This window comes from Lissotriton helveticus, chromosome 4_1 (genome assembly GCF_964261635.1).
Source record: "Lissotriton helveticus chromosome 4_1, aLisHel1.1, whole genome shotgun sequence".
In the NCBI taxonomy this organism is placed as follows: Eukaryota; Metazoa; Chordata; class Amphibia; order Caudata; family Salamandridae; genus Lissotriton; species Lissotriton helveticus.
The window spans coordinates 176582344-176605019 of record NC_136063.1 but is presented as its reverse complement, the minus strand read 5'-3'; positions in this window follow the sequence as shown (position 1 = coordinate 176605019).

Here is a 22676-nt window from a genome sequence, read left to right as displayed (position 1 = left end):
GAGAGCAGAGGGCTGCTTCCCTGGTCTGAAATGGAACTGGGACCACGAGATGGTCCTTTGAAAGCCCTCGACTGTGAGGTCTAGCGAGCTGCCAGAGGTGGAAGCAGCAGTCTCCCCGAGATGGAGTTATCCTCCGGGAGAGGACGTACTTAAGGGATGAGAGCAGACTTCCCAGAATATGTTACTCCAGTGGGTTGCCAGCAACAGGTAATCTAACACCACATACTCACCTGAGCCCATAAATTCATTCACAACACACTGGCAATAACCGCTGGGGTCATGTTTTGTAATTCTGTAGATTAGTTATCGCTTAGTCCCTAACTAATCTTTCACTGATCAAAAGTTCTTTTCTCTGATCGATTAGTTGGAACTAGTTGATTGTGAAATGACATAAGATTTCAATGTACTTACACATTGGAAATGATCAGAGGGTCAGGATGTATTTTTAAGTTGTATCTCAGATTAAATTTGTGTGAACCACTTACACAGTATAGAACAAACTCCGTCTCTCACCCGAAGGAAGATTCAAATAATCAATCAAGATACATTAATTTATACTATGCAATGACACTGCATGATAAGGATAGGACAGAGAGGAAAAGCACATAAGATTATATACAGATATAGTTATAGTTACCAAGTATGGTGTGGAAACCAACTCCCAGGTCTAGTAATTGGAAAGGGTTCCCCAGGAAAGGTCTGGCGAACAAAGACTTCAGGACAGGAATTAGGACAGGAATCAGAACAGGACAGATGACCTCTCTATTGCCGACACTTGCGTAGCACCCCTCTCTGACACTTTCTTCCTCCTCAAGATTCTTCCGCGATCTTCTTCTAAATTAATTTTTTAAGATAAATGGTTCAGTAATTCTATTCTTCCTCTGCGTCTCCGTCTGAAACTTCTCTGTGCTCTCAGACAGCATCCCATTCTCTCTCTCTCTAGTCTAACCAACTAACTAATGCTACCTCAATTATACTTTTATGTATGCTTGTACCACACATTAATGTTTCAAATTTATGAAACTCCTAACTCTGATTGGACAGGCAAGGGGAGGTGATCATCACACTATGCTTATTTCTCATTATTTCAGCTCTTTGTTTAAAATCCCACCCCTTAAGTGTTTTACATCAGTCTTTATTCCCACCCATATTCGCAATGTCATTTTCACATATTAGAAAAAAGACAGTAGCTCTCATGCATTTCAGTGGACTGTCGTTCCGGTTCCCATGAATATAACCATTCGCATCCTTGGCCGATATTCAAGTTGACATTGCGTCTTCCAGCTTGGATTCACTGTGCATGTGCGGTAGAACAAGTGGGAATTGACTGTGGTTTGGGCCTTTAGGCCCATAATAAGCACTATCAAAAAAGTCAAAAAGACAAATGTAAAAATAAAAATAAAATGGCTTCAGAGTATACCACCTATCTCTACTCTAATCCCATTTACTTATTATTACGCTTCCCGTATTAGAAGAATAGCTGGGTTTAGTTTTTCAGCAAGCAGGTGGCAAGCATATGAGTTTCAAGCAGCCATTTTGTTATCTACTGCGCAAGTGCAGAAAATTCCCTCCAAGCGAAAGATACATCATACTACGTAGATGCAGTAGACGCATGCGCATTAAAGAAATTCGGTTAGCGGCCATTTTAGAATCACACTCGGGTTACTGGTTAGTAAAACACATAGTCAAGCTTCAATCTTATGCTCAAATGTTGTGTAATGCATAATATTTCCACAATACAAGTCTCTTTTTCACGAGTCCTTGCTCCATCAAAGCCATGCCTGCTGTAACCCCTTTATGAGAGGTTGCGTATTGAGCCTAATGCGCGGTAGGACAGGCGTATGATAGCTATGGTCGGCCATGGGTAGCGGGTGGCAGCGGCCATTTCCAGGGCGCAGCATGCCAACAACCAGCGGGAAGCCTCTGAGGCTGGAGGGGCACCTTGCTTGGAATCAGTTTAACCTGCTGCGGAGACAGCAATGAGTGGGAGCAGCCCTTAGTGGCGCAGCAACAGCAGGCAGTTTGTGCTGGGCTAAGAAGGTGAGACCCCTGGGACCAACAGTGGAGAAAGGGAGGACTGCACATTTCCTCGAGACCCAGTGGGCCCATGCAACCAGGGAACGCCTCGTTCAAACTTGGAGCGAGCCTGCTGCCATATGTTTGAAAGAGGGAGAGGTTAGGACTGAGCTCACTCTCTCGGAAGGAGGCAGTCAGAGGGCAGGGCGCTGACATTGAGGAGGTAGACATAGCCCTAAGTGTACAGACAACCGCTCTGCATTGATCTAACTTGTTGGACTGGAGACAGAATTGCCCAGCCCCCCTGGCTCTGCTTGGGAGCTGAAACGCTGCAGGACTGCTTGCTCATCCCCTTAATAGCCTACATCACTAATACCTTGCCCCGTGTGGTGAGGAGGGTCCAGAAACAGAGTATGGTGACTAATCATTCTCTGCAATCTCTGAAACTTCAGCTGAACTGAGCTATCTATAATATTATTGTGGTACCACCTGTTTATAAGCCTACAAAAGAAGCTCAAGTACATGGCGGATATTCATCTACCATGAATAGATAAACTATCCTGGGACAGACCCTTGATTAGGGTTTGCTTGTGTCACCTTCGGATGTTGAAATCAGTAAATTACTGACCTGGGGGGCGAGGCTGGTCCAAGCACTACCACAGAGGTGAACTCAATTGTTCATGCATTACTCCTGACCACATTAGCTATATGGAATAAAGTGCCCTCTGAGCTCAGAGTGTCCATACCACCCTGGTACATATCTCATTTGTTAGTCCCAGGAGTGAGGTGGGCCTCTGCGAACAGGAGTCCATTGCTGTTACCAGCGTGATGAAAAAGTTCTCTATCCTCATCTTGCAAGCCTTGAGCCCCGTGCATGGGAAGTCTGACCAGCAGGAGATACGAGGAGCCGGCGACTGTCCATCTTGGGGGATGCATGGACGCTCAGGTACACGGCTCATGAGGGGTGGTCATGCAGGACACCAGAACTGTGCTGGACCTGACAACTACCAAACTGGACAAAATCCTGGCTGTTATTGCAGATACTAGGCAAGAGCAGGGTGGCAGAGAGGATTTGTAGTGGAAGAACTTGGCCTACGGCGGGATAATCGGAGGAAACTGGTGGTGCGTGTGAAGCACACTGAGGACACAACTGAACAACCGCAGACTGAAGTACTAGCACTTGAATGTGCAATCAAGGGCCAAACTGCAAAAATCCACAAAATAGAGAGTAGAGCAGAAAACTCGGAGGGGCTGTCACGCCATAACACGCCATAACAAAATCCGCATCATGGGATTTCCAAAAGGCGTGGGAGGGTCATAACCAGTGATGTACTTTGAAAACTGACTGGCACCGTCAGTGCCGCCTATGAGGCTATCGCCTCATTTCCTGGAGGAGCGGGCTTACATGGTACCTGTAAGACAAAGCAGAGGCCAGTTGTGGTCAGAATAATGAACTACAGGGATAAGGAAACTATCCTGCAGGCAGCTCATTTCAAGACATCTCTAGCTTATGACAACACTTGTATTTTATATTCCTGGATGACACTTTGGCTGTTCAGTGGCGTACAGCCTCATTCCTGGGAGTGAAGAAGAGGTTACGATCAGCTGGCCTTAACTAGTCCTTGTTGTTTCCAGCCAAACTGAAGGTCATGGTGAACCACACTAGTAACTTCTTCACTGAGCTGACAGATGCTTGGGACTGGGTCCAATAAAGACGGTATGAGTCAGCAGAGGTTACTTGTGGCACATCACAGGCACAGATGCCATAGTCATGGGAGAGGAGAAATGGGAGAGGTAGGAGCCCCTATCCTTAACTAGGCATGCAACGAGCAGATGCAGGCTCTGTCTGCACCCACCAACATTTGGGTCTAAAGATACTCCTCCACTGTCCAGGACCTTGAAGAGGTGCTGTCTAAAGCAGGGTCAAGTACATCGAAGAGGTTTACTAATTCTTTTGGCCTTCTAACGGTCACGCTGCAGACAGCAAATGAAATTTCCTGAGTCCCTGACATCTTCAACAATTGAATAGCTTCCAACAGATGGCTGCTTGTTGCGCTGCACACATGCAGAAGGCAGTTATTCCCCCTTTCAGATTCAGAATATGGTTGTCCGTTACACTACTGTTCAGTGCCCCTGTACAGTAGGGTAACGGCCAACCATATGAACTAAGAATGGGAGATGGGTGTGGCGTGGGCAACTTGGATGACTTTACACCACACTGCAGTAATGTACTTCAGAAAACAAGGGTCGTGCCAATCCCCCCTTACTTGAATTGCATGAGTAGTGACTCGGCACATACTGACTGTGGCAGGATGCCCACCCACCATCACTCTTCAGGTTTATTGTTATGCGCTGTGACATACAGAGTATTTGGGCGGTTAGATATTAATCTGCCACCCTAGGAAAGAGAGTTGGGTGTTCTGTTATAAGTACTTATCGAGCCATGCAGTGGGCCACTACCAGCCCAAAGCACCACCCGTCCTTTGTGCTGGCACACCTATACAATGTGCCTCCATCCCTTCTGTCCATCCCTACCCCCATTACATAGCATCTAGAATGGCTAGATTGCCTTTTGTACCTTGGAACATCTGGGGTATGGGGACAGCGCATAGACAACATTCAATACAGCAGTACATTAAGAGAAGGGAGGCCCAGGTAGCATTCCTACAGAAAACCTACATACCCAAAGGAGACGATACACGCTCACAGAAATGGTGGCAGGAGCAATACTACAGTACCATATATTCGGGGTTTGCTCTGGCCCTTATATGGGTGAGGCCCTCAGTGCCCTTCAAAGCCACGGTAACAGTGATCAACCCTGAAAGGCAAAATGCCTTTGTGAAGGGACAACTGAATGGCAAAACCCTTCTTTTGGGTAACGTTTATGCCCCAAATCTCGAGCAACAGGCATTCCTGGCCTGCCTTTTAACCATATTGACAAGATGGGCACATATACCCTCGATCGTGGGGGGTGGCTCTCAATTGAATATTTAACCCGCAGCTAAACCGATCACACCTTCTTTTGCCGTCCTCCCCTGTGGTGCGACATATCTGTCCCAGTAGCTTATGCATTGGTCCATAGTGGATAGTTGGTGCACCCTACATCCGGACTTCAGGTGGTATTCATATTTCTCATCGCTGCATGAGTTTCACGTCCATCTAGACTGCATTCTATGTCATCATGCCATGAAAGTGGTGTTGAGAGGTCATTGCATGCATACAGTGATATACAGTGATGGGCGCACATTCTATCCTGCACCAAGAGTTGACCCTGACAGATATGTTACTAGGAGCCCTTGAAACTGCTGCACGGGATGATCTTCCTAAGAGCTGAAGCACGCGAGAGTCAGGCTTGACTTGTTGAATCGCTGAGGTGTCTTGACTATAGGGCATATCAAGCTAGGATGCATGCTGAGGGTGTCAAGCCGGGTCACCTGTTGGCATGGCTACTAAAGAGTGCAGTGTAAACCATTCCCTATAACTGCGATTTGTGTAACCCCAATGCAGCTTGCCACAAGTCAAATCACGTACATGCGGCATGTACCACCCATTACAGTTCCACCAATGATCCCCTGGTGGATGGTCAGGCCCATATCCAAGACTTCCTATGGCTAATTACACTGCCAGTCATTGACCCCGCCAACAGAACAGGAAATTAGAGGTGCCATTTAGGGAGCTGCTACAAGCAAGACCCCGGGATTGGATGGGTTGCCTATTGAATTTTATGAAGCGTATGAGGCGCTACTGGCCCCTAACTAGAACTATAATCTGCTGCCCTAACCACAGGATGCTTGCCTCCGACACTCCGTGTAGCATTACTGGTCTCACTTTCAAAGCCTGGGAGAGACCCATCAGAGTTTACATCCTATTAGCCAATGTCAATACTGGGAATGGATTACCAAAATATTATGCAAAATCATTGTGGTGAGATTATTTGAACACCTCCCACATCTGGTCCATCTTGACCAAAACACATTCATCCTGGGTCGATCCATGACACTTAATATCCGCAGGCTCTACCGAGTGTTGGAGATGGCACCAACGTGGTGGCCCTATGAGGCATGTGTGATGCTTGACTTGGAAAAAGCTTTTGATACTGTCGACTGGGAGTACATGTTGGAGCTTTGACAAAAGTGGGCACTGATGGCTCGCTGCAAAGTTCAGTAGAGGCAGCCCCACTTTTAACAACTGTATCTACTGACTCACTACACTCCCCTACTGTCCACCATTCAAATTGCAGTGTTAGGAAAATCCATTCCACAACCCCTTGCTAAAAGACCCTGGTAGAATTGTTGAGGGTAACCCTGTCTCCATCCTCCTTCACTTCCATATCTGAAACTCCAACCTCCAGCTGCAGGTTTGCTAGCAATACACTTCCACTGTCTGGGGAAGCTATAACCATCTCTCCTCTTGTGTATTACTAAACCAGTGGCCATCCAAAATGGATCCCAAAAGCCCGAGCAACCATACACACTTTGCCCACAATTTCCCCTTTCCCCATCGCTATTCACCCTGGCAATCGTCCCGCCCGTCTCCGACAGATGGGTCAGGCATGGGGTATACCCTTAGAGGGGTCAATGGATGTGGTTTCGCTGTATGTGTACAATGTATTAATCTATGTAGGATATGTACAAGCAGGCATTAACGAGATAGTTAGTGTGCTATCTGTGCAGCCTCAGAGCTCTGAGTGAACTGGTCCAAAACCTGTCTATTCCTAATTCACCTGCACACTTTGCTGCAGTGGTTCAGGATCAATGTAAACTCCCTCCACTGGGAGTCACACACCTTTAGTTAATTGGGTATTAACATCTATCACACCACCACGACCTCATTAATGGTAATCTCACGAGGGTTGTGGCCTCCATTCAACCACAGATTGCAGTTTGATGTACGCTCCTACTCTCAGTGCAGGGCAGAGTATCTTTTCCAAAACAGGTGGTAACTCTGTGTCTCTTATCTTATTTTCACAATATCCTGGTAAGCATCCCTCGTAACACTTTTCATACATTACATATAATGTTTGGGGGTTTCCTGTGGAACAAGGGTGATGCAACTCCTGGTGGATAAGGGGGTCCTAGGAGCTCCTAACTTTGAATATAATAAATTGCCATTACTTGCTGGCTGGCAGGTCGGTATGTAGAGGAATCGGGGCTTGCCTCCAGCCCGCACAGACGGCAGCCTACCCCAGTAGGCTGCCGAATTATTGTGAGTGGCCCATGGTAGTTTCCAGAGGGGTTTACGCCTCATGCCAACTTTACCTTAATACGCATTGGTGATCTCACAGGGGTCTATCCGACCATTCACAGAACAGATCAGAGGAGAGGGAGTAATGCTATTGAAAGCGGCTGGAGTGGGCACCTTTCTGTTTCAGGAAGGGACCCTGGTACCTTTTGACTATCTGAGAGATGACAAAGACATTCCGGCTGGGAACTTTCTAGACTATGGCCGAGTGGTGGCAGATCTAGAAATACTGCGGCACGTTACTTATACAGAACTTGTTCAACACCCACTCAAACAGACAATGCATATTATGGGAGACGGCCACTGCCTGATAACATGGCTGACCTGGGCCCTTTCACACCTATCACAGGACCCCTTAATAGTGCTCCTCAGGGCTTGGGAGGTAGACTTGGGCCAGGAACTGACTCAAAAAGAGTGGATCAGGTCCCTCATATATCCACGCAGGGTCTCCGCAATGCCCAGTATCAATACATCCAGCACAACGTTCTGCATAGGGCCTACTTCACCTTAGCGAGACTTCACTGGATCTTTCCAGGATCAGTGTCAACATGTCTATCCTATGGAGCCCTAGGTGGACATGGACACATTATGGAATTGTCGGCAGGCTTGGGACCTCTGGCTAGTGGTCAAGAACAACCTTTGCAAAATAACAGGCTGCAGTGACCTCTACATCATGGAGAGCGGCATGTTAGGGATATATAAGCAGAGGCATGCAGGGACCGCAACAAATCACATCATTGACTTAACAATGTTGATGGCTCACAGACTGATTGCCATGCAATGGAAGGCGGGAGTACTACCTGAAGTTAGACAGTGGAGCGCGGTGACACTTAATTGTGGCACAGCTGAGGCTGCAGCGACTCCGCGAGAGGAACCACGTGGGCTACGAAAGCGCCCCATAGTGCCAGACTGGGATGGTATCATGGATGCCTTACAGACGACCCAGGTAGACCTGGACGTAGGGGACTGAGGTATTAGGTCAGTGGCATGCCCCCCCTTATCATGGCGACCATTAGCAGACAAGGAATGGGAAAGAGTCTTTAAAAGTCCGGTGCGCATCCCCAGAAACATGCGATTTCGCCAGATACAACTTTTCATTCTTCATAGGGCCTACCTCACACCCGAATTGATTAACAAATACTTCTGCCGTGAGGATGCGTGCTACCCCAGATGTAACGAGCTAGGGGCGGGACTCCTGCACCTGCTATGGAGCTGTCATGGGCTGGGCACTTACTGGCGAATGATCAGTGAGATGCTGCGGAACTGTACAGGTCAAACCATACCCTTTGATTGGCCCGTGTATATACTACACCACTTCAGGAGAACCCCCAAAGACAAGGTGACATCCCGCTTCCTGGACCTGGGGCTGGCAGTGGCACAGCGCCTCCTCACAAGGAGATGGAAGGCGCAGGATCCGCTATGTGCCCGGGCGTGGACCTCCTCCGTTCAGGCATGGGCCAGGGCGGATGGGACTGCCATACGTATGGAGGAGACGGTGGGGCTTCGGAAGGAACCCATAGCAGTGCTCTGTGGGCAAATGCTTGATACATTACAGCAGGCGGACAGGGAGGGAGGTTCGGGCGCCAAAAAATGGCGATGGGAGGCACGCACGGGGGCTTTTGCATACCACAGACCGCTCTTCTGCCGGGATAGTCTGATGTGTTCAACTCCTGGTCCAAGAGGAAACATAGATACTCATGCCACAACAGTCATGGTCGAGGGGCGCGTGTGACGGGGTGGAGGGGGCAGGAGTTGGGGCCGGGGGGAGGAAAAGGGAGGGGGGGGGTGAGAGTTCATGAATGAGAGCCAGAATACCAGGGGGGGGGATATTTGTTGCCGTAGTTCATGTTTTTCGTTCCCTTTGTTTCAAATATAATTCATCTGTTTGCAAGCTCAAGTTGGAGGGTCAACCCTGAACTACAGGGGCTTTTGAGAAGTCAGCATATCGGCCCATCTGGGCAACCTCGGAGTCTAAGTCTGCATAAAGGCAGGCGCACTACAATTTGAACAACTCTGGGCGAACATCGCATGTCTTATCTACGCTGGTACCATGACGTTCTAATGTGATAACGTATCTATGGCCGACGTGCCTCTGCCCATGAGCTTATATAATGATGTATGTAATGTAAAGTGCAACTTTTCTAAAAATGCTAATAAAAACAGATTTTACAAAAAAAAAAAAAGACTGTACGACATACTTATATGGGCAGTGGTAGGATTAGTGCTTGCATTACTGTGATATTTCGACTGGCATTTGTTGGTCTGCATATTGTGTTGTTGATGTTAGAAACACGCAGTAAAGATGGCTAAAAATATTTTAAAGATTTGAACTTAAAGGGTGGTAAATTATGTGCCACTTCAATACTCGTTTTTGAAATAGGGCATGCGGATCTAGTGTCTTAGGTCCTGGTACCTGTTTGGGGTGGTTCCTTGTAAAATGTAATTTCCTGTCTGATAGTGTAGACACAACCCTTGTGCAAGATGATGGCTCTCACAGCAGGCAGTGATGAGTCTGGCTCCAAACAAGAGTATCCAAGACATAGGCTCAGTGAAGTCTGAAGACTGTGCTTGGCAGTAATCCCAGAAGTAGCCATCAGGAACAGATAAAAGGGCAGGCCCTGCCTAAAAACATCCTCACTTTTAACAACAGTAACTGCTGACTTAGTACTCTCTCTTACAATCCACCATCCAAATTACAGTGTTAGGAAAATCCAATCAGCGACCCCTTGCTGAAAGGCCCTGGCAGAATTATTAAGGGCAACCCTGTCCATACAGAAGTGTATGGATCTCCTACCTCCAGCTGCAAGTTTGCTAGCAATACACTTCCACTGTCTGGGAAATCAATTACCATTCCCCATCTTGTGTATTACAAAACCAGGTGCCATCCAAAATAGATTCCAATAGTTTCCATGCCAACTTCTATTCTATTGGTCTCAGGACTTGTGCAGAGAAGGGCAAAGCCCTAGCACTGGTAGGCCTAGCTGAGGCTCACCACGACAAATTGGCGCCTAACCAGTGGGGCTCATCGGCAACTCGGATGCCAGAAGGAGTGGTCGAAACGAAGGATTGAAATCTAGCTGCAGACGATCGCTGCCAGAGTCGACCCTCATCTTGGCAACCACAGCGTTTTTCCTCTCTTTCTGATCTGACCCTCCAGGTGGTGCCCGTGCATAACAGATCTCTTCTGTTGTTCGCTGTGCAGTGACCATTTGGTCAATTCAGGACTTGGCAGTTGGAATCTGGAGACTTGGAATTGATAAGGTTGTTTGATGCAACGCTTTTGGATTTGGATTTGCATTGGCCAATGATTTGGGATTTTGGGATTTAGTCATATATGAATTGCAATTTATATAGGCAGGTAATGAGGAGACTTTTCTCTACTTTGTATAAGATTTGAACGGCACAACGTGATTTAAGTGCTACTTTGTGTATAATACTGCATGTATTGCACTATTTTTGGCATGCCTGTTTCTAGCACACTTCGTAGAATGTGTTTCTTTTGTGGTGGTAGCAGTATGAGACTCAATGAGAGGATGCCTAATAGGGATATGTATATTAAACATGGTATTTCTTCTATAATGTACAGCACGTTATGGAATAACTATACTGGTAAGGATCCTGAGTTGCGTTGGCCTATGCATGGGTCATTTGATTTACGGAAGATTCAGTATGTGGAACAATGTATGTTTAAGCGAAAGACTAGGCAAGATATGTTTGACCCTGTACGAGTGTGGGAGAATAGAAGTGCATGAATGAATGAAGCGAGAGCAATCCTTGATCGAAAAAGAACAACGAAAAAGTATTCATGCGAAAGCATTAGAAATGAGAAATAAAGAAATGAAAGAAATAAAAGAGAGAGAAGATAGGGAGCGCCATTTGCAGGTAATTCGCCAATATGCTGTTTGGCGACCCCTTTGTCCTATCCTTAATAAACCTCAAGATGATTCCTTTTTGTTAGACCGTTCTCCGCCTCCGTATACTTTCCCTTCTGCTCCTCATGAGTCGGATGAGGACTCCTCTACAAAGCAAGAGAAGGCACTGGAAACTCGCTCCATGTTGACCGCTGACCGTGCGCATGAGCTTAGATCCTTTGCTTGCAAAGCCGTTTGTGGTACTGCTCCATGTCGGAGCTTCAGCAATAACGAAATTGCTCACGCAAGTTCTGGAGCATCCAGAAATTGCCGGCACAGCTAAAAGGATAGTACAGTCCTGTTTGATCTGTTGGCAGTACAATCCTGGTTAAGGGACACAGACTACTACAGGAGGGTTTGCTACACCAACCGCACCTGTTGAAGTTTTGCGAATGGATTACATCCAACTTGAACGTTGCAATAACTTGAAGTATGTTCTAGTGGTGGTATATGCTTTTAGTAAATGGATAGAGGCATACCCTACAAAGGATAATACGGCTCTCACCACAGGAAAGGTGCTTTTAAAGGAATTCTTCCCTAGATTTGGTGTTTGCAAACTTTTGTGGAGTGACAATGGACCTCATTTTATTGGGCAAGTTGTTGAGTATGTCCTGAAAGGATTAGGGATCAAACAGAAGTTCCATGCAGTCTTCCACCCACAATCAGCAGGGCTAGTGGAAAGGTATAACCCTACTTTGAAGTTGAAACTAGCAAAAATACTGACTTCCCGTGGCATTATTGTCTATTAGATCAGTGGCACATTCACGAACTGGGCTTACACCATATGAGGTGGTATTTGGAAGACCGATGAACATTTGTGGAGTTCCTAAGCCACGCCCCATACATGATGTACCATGTGTTCTGATGAGTAACTACTTATCACAGTTGACTGACAGTTTGATTTCTATTCATCAACAGGTTAGAGAAGGTCTTCCTGACAGGTCCACAGGTGAGTCCCATGAACTCCAGCCCGGCGATCATGTAATGGTCAAAGTCTTTGAGAGGTCGAACAGCTTGGAGCACAGGTGGCGAGGACCGGAACAGGTGCTCCTAGCCACGAGAACAGCAGTTCGAGTGACGAACAGGAAGAACTGGATTCACAGCACTCACTGTAAGCGAGTGTCACCTACCTTGGTGGAACCTGCTGTGCTGACTGACCATCGAGATATTCTAGAAACAGAGAAAGGCCACGCTATATCACCTGATGAATCTGAAGAAGTCTTCCTGGACCACACGATCTCTGGAGTATCCCGAAACCAACTAAGACCACGGAAAGAGCCTGCATTGTTCAAAAAGACTGGTTGAGCTACCGTCCTGGGTTTGTGAAACAGAGCTCATGTGGCAAGGGGGAGATCAGTCCTACAAAGTGACACCCATCTTGACCCTCGGTGAAGAAACCAACGACTGCCCAGGACTTTAGAGCTCCAACGATTTATTCAACAATGGAGTGATCATGTCTGCAGGGAAATCAACTGTTACTAAGATCTGTAATAAAAAGACCATTTGTGCTGTAGGGTTTGTTGTTGTTCTGGTAGTTGAAGCAGTGACAACCTGGTTTGTTGAGAAAGTGGCTCCTACTCTCCAGCTTCTGATAGCCACTACCGCAATGCCAACTGAACATCATTACTTTACACTTCCATACCATGAGCAAAAGCATCGACAATCCTACCTGAACAACACGTTTAATCAAATGTTACATCACACCCACAATGCAACAAATACTACTGACTGTTGGGTGTGTGGGATGATACCTGCTCATCAGAAGAAGGGAGGAACACCTTTTATTCCTCTTCCCTTCTCTCACAATGCTTCTTGCCAAGCTTGGTTTGCGCTTTTGTTTGCTTCTGAAAAAGCTAACTTCTCTAGGATGACAGTAGGACAGATTAACTATCACCTCAATAAAGTGTGGTATCCAGATGAAGATGGCTATCCTTGAGCTGAAGGGACTAAATGGGAATGGGAGGAGTTTTTACCTGAAAATATTTCTACACCGTATGTTTTCCTAAATATGAGAACTATTAAGAACAATGGACCATTTGTGATTTCTGTTACTAGAGCTAAAGCAGACTTGTGTATAAGCAGTGTTGGGAGAATTCCAGTAGGAAGCAGTGAGTGTACTATGGTTCTGACTATTTAAGGTGACAATAACAACAGTTTCATATCCTGACGTCATACCTATTTTGTCTGTTGTAACAAGGGATATTACCAACTACCTGTTGGATGGTCTGGAGTATGCTATGTGTCCTTTCTGTTGCCTCCTGTGTTTATGGTGCCTGCATCTTATCACAAGGATTTCAATCTATACAATGACATTTCTAAGAACAGATATAAGAGGACAACAAGCACTGTTGAAGTGGACCAGACTGACACCAACTTGCAACAATACGTTGATTTCAATTTGGCCTTGTTTTTCTTTGTGGGTGCTGCATTAAACCGCAGAAAGATAAGACGATTGACTCGTGTTGTGGAAGCTGTTACCAATCAAACAGCTATGGCACTTGGGAACATGACAGAAGAGCTGCAAGTTGCGAGGATTGTAGCACTCCAAAATCGTATGGTTTTAGATGTGGTTTTAGCTGACCGCGGTGGTGCATGTCGCATCATCGGTAGTAGTTGCTGCGTCTACATTCCGGATAACTCTCCTTCAGTGTTTGATGCAATCTCTAAACTGCATAAGATTGCTGCTGAAATTCACCCAGAGACTGGCACCTGGACTTTTGCCAGCTGGTTTTGGACATTGATTTGTTTGTTACCTGGGGCTAGAAGCTATTGACAATCATATGTGTAATACTAGTGATACTATTTACATGCTGTGTATGCATACAATGTGGTCCAATGCTTTGCTCCGTCTGCATCATTGCCTGTACGCCTGCTAAGCGAAATGTTGCATAAATAAAAGCCCAAAACATGCTGAATAAAGAGATTACTGAAATGATGCAAATAAATGTACAGGATGCATATTCAGATTACCCTAAATGAACGAATGTCTTCAGCTAATGCTAAAAGGGGCGTCTGTTGTAATTTGGCAGCGATCGATGTTAGCATTTAGCTGAAGCCATCTTGTTTTCGGCAGCCATCTTGTCTGTCATGTGCTCACCATGTGCTCTGTCCTTCCTTGCTGTCATTTACTCTTTTACTCTGCTTATGGACAGACTGTAACTGTCAGGGTATTTTTACCGTAATTAGCAAACTGTTAAGCTCCGCCCTACTGTTGACTGTGCATTTCTGTATGATCTTTTACGTATGTAAACCTTCTCTTCTGTACTTGTACCGCCTTCTTCTGAGCCCCTGTGTGGGTATAAAAGGACCATGTTCCTTCTGTTCAGTGTGCTACTTCATACACTTCCAAAGGGTGTTGTGTGAATGTAGTTCCAGCTCATGAGGTTAATAAAGTACTTTGTTTTATATTTCAGTTTCCGTACCAACTTCTATTCTATTGGTCTGTGGACTTGTGCAGAGAAGGGCGAACCCCTAGCACTGGTAGGCCTAGCTGAGGCTCACCACGACAATACTGTATTTCATAGTTCTTATTTTTATTTAGTACTTACCACTTCAAAATGGAAAGGTTTTGCACCTTATATAACTTAATGATATTCCATCAGTGCCCATTCTTCCATAGTCTTATTTAACCAGACAGATGTAGCCCAGGTACCTTCTCAGCCTCCCTCTTCCTAATTTAGTTATTTTTTTCTTCCCACTTGTCAACACCTAATACTGCATAGCCAACCTGATCCTAAATTACCACGTCCGAAACTCCCTGGGGTCTCTCCCATGAACTCCTATAACAATTTGGGTGGACCTAAACAGCCCTCTGTGGCTGCTCTTACACTTTCAGGTTGATAACAATTTCTGTCACGTTTCCATCCCATAGGAATATACTCTCTTCGCTGTCCTGACATAAGCAACTCTACATTTTCCCCTTTGCTCTTCAAGACACTCTTGCTTTACTGATTCTTTTTTATCCTCCTCTTTGTCCCCCTCACAGCACCTTTGATCAAGTTTTCAATATCCCTTAATCCAAGCACTGCTGAAGTTCCAAACACTCCAAAAACATTATCTAAAAAAATCACATATACAGCAACGCCTCCCATTTGGATATAGCTTCTCCCTACCTGTCTCAATTTTTTTCCCAAGATGGCTACTGTTATTGTCCTCTTGCTTTCTTTTCACTTCCTTGACCATTCTTCCAGAAATATGTCCTCAAATTCCTTTAAGAACCTACAAGAATTCAATGCTTGCATGCCTTGCTGAAACTGTGGTAGAAGCAATCTCATTTCTATAGAATCAAACAGGAAATTGATCGTCCCTTCTCTTTTCCAACTTTTTGCGTTCTGCTTTCCTCTTTTCCACCCTCTTTTTTGTGAAGTATTTTTTGTTGACAAGTTTAATGATTCTGAACTACTCACAGTGACATCAGTCTCCAAAAGTACACTGCAAAAGCATCCCCCTTAGCCATAACGAAGCAACACTGGTACCTATGGTACATGTTTCGCTGCTTCCAGAGCCAACCCAAAGAATCTCAAACATCTCAAAGATAAATTGTCAGGTATACTAGCATGCAGTTTGGTATGTAATTAATTGGTAACAGCACATTCCAATTCAAACTCAGTAATGGCGTCTCCAGCTGTTCCCAGATCACTCCACCCCAATCATGCAACAAATTCCAAGAATGTTATGCTCTGAGTTTTAGCTCTCTTCCTAAGCGGGACACACTGGTGCCCCTCCGCCGTGAAAACCAAAATTACTTGCAGTGTCCAAGAATATTTCCAATCTTCATTTCACATCAGATTTACACTATGTTGTTCTCTTCCAAGAATTTATACCATGTATCTTCATCTCCATATGTCCTACATTGTCCATTGTTAGAAACACTAAGATCCATGTATCAATATCCATGGTTAATCTTGGTATCCAAGCAAACGTCCTTTTCTTATACCAGGAAGGATGGGAGGGAAGTTCAGAGAGTTACCAGATAGGAATGGGCAGACTGGGCGAATGTCTTGTGGAGGACAGGATATCGTTCCCTAGCTTTTGTGTAAATTACATCTGTTGGTGATCCCAGTGTTAGATGAGGCTTATCGTGCAGCAGGGAACAGGGAAGACTTTGGAGGGCAGGGAGTTCTTAACGAGCACTGAGACGGCGGGTAGGGAAATCCAAATCTATCCCGCCAGTCTGGAACCAATTCTTAAACATTGACACAGGACTGTGCCAGCATCGCAGCGGACATGACAGAGGTGGTGTGCACACCACCTCTGTCATGTTATAATTAATTGCCCTATTGCTGGCAGAGCACCCGGTCTAAGTGAAAACCTGGAAAAGAATTGGAAAAGGAATTGCCACACGCATGACTACACAGTTTGCTTTTAATGAACACTAGTCGAACTTCGTGAGGTTTCTACAATTTGGGAAAAACATTCAGACTGTTTAGACTTGTGAAATATTTTATATTTTTTCAGTGTCCATCACGGTTCTCTAAACACATGATGTTGTTTTTGCAGTGGGTTATAGGATTTGTAGTGAGGAGACGTGTACAGGGAGGGATCAGAACCAGGTGTTTATAGTTTTGAGCACGGGGGAGGAGGGTTGGCTTTAAATGACATAGTCAGTAGGGAGTGATTACATTTGCACGGAAGTGGAGGCTAAGTGGAAAAGTGTATTCCGGACAGGTACGTGTTGAATAATGGGAGTGTGTGAATATCTGCTGGTTAGAATCGGGTGGGTGCGAATGTGTGTGACTGATAGAGTGTTTAGTCAGGGAGTGTGAGGAAGGAGTGTATTTAGGATGGTAGAGTAGGAAGGTCAATTAGAGACATGAAGAATCGGGTGAGACTGACAGTGTGAATGTGTATGACCGATATAGCGGTTAGTCAAGGAGTGTGAGCAAGGCATGTATGCAGGAGAGTAGAGGAGAAAGTGTGCTCAGAAAGGCTTAGGAGCGTGTGAGACAGAGTATGTGTTTGGTAATATGTGAGGTTGAAGTATTTACCAGTTGAAGAACATGAGTGCGGGTAGAATGTAGTAGGGGCGGCTTTAGGCATGTGCAAGCTGTGCACCTGCAAAGGGCCACCAAACCCCAGGGGCCACCACACCAATATATATCCTTAATATAATAATCCCCTGAGGATGGATACATATTTGCGTGGTGGCCCCTGGCAGGGATTTGGCGGCCTCCGGCTCTGTTCCACTTCCAAACACCCTGACCACCCTCTTCACTGGCCTCCGCGCTCCACCCCGCCCGGACCCCCTCTTCCGGGGACCCCTACCTACGCTTCCTGTCCAGGGCCGCCATGAGCCTAGAGCCGCCCCTGAATGTAGTGAGTTAGAGGGGAGAGAGAGGGGAGTGACTGGGACGATTACGCATGTGGGCACATGGCCGGTAGGAGGTGTTATTGTTGTAAATACAATTTAGTAAGCGGGGGAATTAAGTGGTTGGGCACATGTAAGAAATATTCAATAACTACATTGTTCAGATTTTGTTCCGTTTTGGTCACTTGTATGGGGAACGTGTTATATGAACACAAAAAGTATTTAGAAGGTGCACAGCTATTAAGTTCAACAAAGTTACAAATATATTCAAAGCAAGTTCATAAGTTTGGGTGCTCCCTCAGGAGGCGTGTCCATCCATACACGTCTTCAAATAATGTAGTTATTGTGCATACATAAAATATGAATGCATCCCTGTACATGGGCGTCCGCAGAAATTTTTCCAGGGGGGGCACATGTTAAGGTCATCACCATCCTTCGACATGTGTGCCAGGTGGGGCACAAGAAACACGGGGGCGCAGGAGGAGCCACGGGGGGCAGGAAGCAGGCCACATATTATCTCATACACCATAGGGTTGTTGTGCCACAGCCATCTTTCTTTTGTGGCTCCCCAAAACCATACCTTCCCTGGTCCCTAAAATGACCCACAACCCATATCCACCCTGAACCCTAAAATTACCCCACCCCCCTAAAAACTCACATCCTCCCTGAACCCTAAAATTACGCCCCTGGCACCCAAAAACCCATACCCACCCTGAACCCTAAAATGACCCCCTAGCACCCCGAAACCCATACCCACCCTGAAACCTAAACTCACCCCTGCCCCCCAAAACTCATACCCGACCTGAACCCTAAAACTATCCCCTGGCACCCATAACCCATACCCACCCTGACCCATTAATTGTCCCCCTGGCACTCCAAAATCCATTCCCATCCTGAACCCTAAAATTAACCCCCTGGCACCCTATAACCCATACCCGCCCTGACCCCTAAAATTGTCCCCCTGGCACCCCAAAACCCATACCCACCCTGAACCCTAAAATGTCCCCCCTTGCACACCGAAACCCATATCCGCCCTGAACCCTAAAATTACCCCCCTGGCACCTTAAAACCCAGACCCACCCTGAACCCTAAAGTTGCCCCCCGGCACCCCAAAAGCTGAACACTACATTCTGATTGGGTATCGCGCCGTCTCCCTGCTCAGGGAGGATCTGCTGGTCCGGATCGGCTCGCCCTGGTCCGGTTCTGCTCGCCCTTCTCTGGAGCTGTTCTGCCTGCCCTGTCCCTCTTCCGGACCCACCGAGCCTGCCTCCGTGCACACTGCCTGGACCTGCTCTGTCTGGCCTGGTTCTTTCTCCTTTGGATCCGCTGTCTTCACTGGCGGAGTTAGGACACAGGTCTCACTTCTCTGAAGCTGCTCTCCCTCACCCAGACCCCCCCACTCCCTCTCCACTTGCTCTCTCATCTTCCTTCCTCCCTACTTCTCGGTCTCTCTTTCCCCACTGCTTCTCTCTCTCTTTCGCTCGCCCCTCTTCGTTCACTCTCACCCCCCACCATATCCGTCTCCCCGACTCCAAGTCTTCCTCTGTCCCCCCTCTCACTTCCTCCTCCTCATGTCGGTGGTAGGGGAGCCCAGGCCCTCTCTGAAAATGCGAGCTGGAGGTGACGTTAAGTGTGAAAGCACCAAGGTGTGAACCGGGAGAAGAGGTGGGGAAGGGGTGGACGGCAGGTTGAGATTGTCAAAGGGGGCACTGGCTCTCAGAGAGGTGAGTGGGGCGGGGAGCAGCCTGAGGACAAAAACAACACCAGAGCAAGAGGCAGACGCTCTGCGGGGAGCCTGGTGTGCACTGAAGAAACTTACACTTCTTAGCACTACAAAGCAGCCGAAGGGCGCCTTTCACTAGAGCCAAGAACCTGACCCATCGCGAACAAACAGCAGCCGCCGGAGAAATCAGCGGTGTCATGAAAACAACAAAGGACAGAGTGACAGAAGACTGCCGCCGAAACCTGGAAGTACAACTTACACCTTTAACAAAAGGCAATTCCTGATGCAAGCACCACACGCCATAACACTATAAATATATAAACCTCCCATTAATGCAGACCTGAGAGTGAATAAAATGATAAGCAGCAAATTAGGTCAGTGACTGACAGACACTATGCTGGTCCTCTCGTACTGTGCCCTATTGATACTTACTATGTCACCAGTCACTCCAGCGCGGAAGAATTCCTTATTGATTGTTACTCTGACCGCCCCCATGTACCTCACTGTCTTGTGTAGACTAATATGTTTGAGCCGACAAAATGAAAAATATTTTTTTTAAATCTGTGTTTTACGTTATGCAGCTATTGTCCTTGTAAGTTTCTCCCAGAGAAAAAGGGCGGATTCCTTACACAGGGATGATATGGAGAGTGTGCACCCACACCCTCTTCCTGCAAAGCTAGCCCCTCCTCGACCCGACAACCACCAGCGCTCCAGGATGCAACAGCCTTTTTACATGTTGTGATCAGCTGGTTCCTCGGTTTCCAGCTACACTAGGAAATGGTTGTTGTGCGCGACGCTGATCCTGGAACATCTGATTAGTTCCCTCACCTGAGGTACTTGAAGCACCTGCTGCGCTTCTAGGTTAACTTAATGTTGGATTCGACAGCAGAGGGGCCAGTGGAAGCAGGGAAGCCCCTGAGGAGCGCATATTTCCCAACCAGGGCTTTTCAAGTGGTGAAGGAACAGGCTGAATATTAAGCGCTACACACCGACTAGCTTGACAGAGGCTTTCAACAGGGATCAAGGCACACCATTTCCTATTCTCAGGGCCCCAACGCAGTTTTAATAAGTAGTCCATTGTGCTGCTCTTTACTTCGGGTACTGGACCAGTACCTGTGCTATCCTGGAAATCTTCCTGTCCTGAGGTTTGGGGTGTTAGTTACAACTTGTGGTGCCCCCTGCCTAGAAGGTGTATGTATGCGAAGGATCTCGGAATAGGGGTCCTCAATTATGCAAATCTCACAACCACTACATTTAGACCCTACATTCTTCTAAGCACCTACTGGCTATTTAGTTGGCTGCCTGCGTCAAATGTATACAAAAATAAAAACACGTGTTGTGGCCATTTACAATGCTTTACTGTGATTAAGAACAACTGTGAACAGATGGACAGAAAAAGATTCAGCCCAAAGTTGAAAAAGGATGGAAGGATGGCCTTTTTTGTCGCGTTACAAAGTACCTAATTATGGATTCTCGACCTTTTGTACTGTATTTTTGGTAATTAGGGATGGGGATGATACATGAAAATGAAACGGATGTTTCTACAACCATTTTTACTCTATACCTCACAAATTACATTTACCCCTTGTACTGGTGTTACTTAACTTGGTTACCTTGCAGTCTTGGAGCTCGTATGGCAATTCTTAAATTTGGTCCGAGTGGAAGTTCAAACTGCTTGGTCATCGCTGCCCCACTAACCCCTTGTTTCTGAAGTCACCAGATAGTAACTTAGTGCATGTGAGGAATGCAGACATCTTTTTGGCAGGATGCTACGGAAATATCTTCCCCAGTCTACTCAGGAGCACCTGCTACGCTGAGTTTGTGTTGTTTTCATACTCATTTCTGTGTCATTGCATGACTCCCCTAGTTTTACTGTTTTCTCTCTCTGACCGTCTCATTTTGACAACAGCGCGGGCTCAGACTCTAGTGCACAGGTTGGGAGACCCTTAAGTGTGTATGAGGAACTGCCCTAGTTTTGGGGCCCGCCAGTGGTGAGAGGTAGGTGCGAAAAGCGGCTCTGCCGTCGGCAGCCAGGTGCTTTCCTCACTTTGTCTGTCTACGGTCCTCACAGAGGTCTGAACACCCTGAGGCCACATTCATCACTCAAGCGCAGCCACAGGATCTTAGTCTAGAGCACATGGGTAAGACAGGCCCAGCCTTACTCCACTAATCACACTCTACGCTGTGAGTAGAATATGAGGCACTCAGCAGGGATACCCTAACAGCAAGGCCACTGTAATTATGAGGCAGGGAGGGTCACATAAGGCGGCAGGGTTGCGTGAATTATGCGTCAAGAAAAAGCTAATTATGTGGAACATTTTGTGACAGTATAACTTCATTTTGTCATCTTTAAACTTGTTAACACTGTTTGGGCATTAGTTGCACCTCATTAGTACTAGTTAAACACCCAAATATAGCATCAAGCTACCGAAAGTTGTTCAGTCAACCTTTGCAAAGGACTTTCAACTGCCCGGCAGCATGTGTCGCTGCGTTTTTACTAGGTTTTAAAGTCTTTATTTCGATATCAAAATCATAAAAGACAATATTTAAAACACATTTCATTATAAAAACATTTTTCCTTTTAAAAATAGCAACACCATTATCATAAAAAGTTATTTATACTAACTTTTGAACCGTTTGAGATAGAAACAATTTTTTTCTTAAACGCTGCAGATTATGCGGCATATGTTGGATTATGCAACAAATGCAGCAAATATACAATTATGCAAAAATCGCCACACAATTGCATAATTCCAGTGGCCCTGCCTATCAGTCACATGGATGTAAACTTTCTGCTGTTTGGCTATCTATACCATTGGGCGGAAGAAAATGTTAAGGGACCCAAAAATTATTTTTAAAGATACATCCCTGATTTGCATGAGAAATCTGTAATGTTGCGGCAAGTGCCCAGAACGAGTTGCTCTAACCCTCAATGAGTAAGACTCGGAAGGGCTGTATGATCATCTCTACTCATGGATAGATCTTACATATGCCTGCTTGTTGCGCCTCCTCCCTGCTCTGGACTACAGTGGTGACTACACATGTACTCAGCCCCTCTCCTCTTAGCATCCACGCTTCCTAGCCCATCTGGATATCCCCCTCTGTACTGACTTATGTCTAACACTTCATTTCCATTCGTTTTCTGTTTGTGTTATCTTTCTTGATAAATGCAACTTATTGAATCAAAAGTCATCCATTGATGTCCACCATTTTATGTCAGAGTGGTGTCTACGTTAAAATATACTCTTTTATTCAAATGTGACTATTCTTTCAGCTTAGTAAATTACTTAACAGCAACTGTTCTAGGCAGTCCATCACTATAATCCAATAACTATTTGAAAAGACTTTGCCTCAATCTTGTTATTGTGTCAGAGCGCGCTATAAAGTCCGAGGTCTCCTGGCGCTTCTGACTAAATGACGTACAATGAGATGCACAGGAGTTCACCTAGAAGAGGGTGCCAAAGGACAGGTGGAGGAA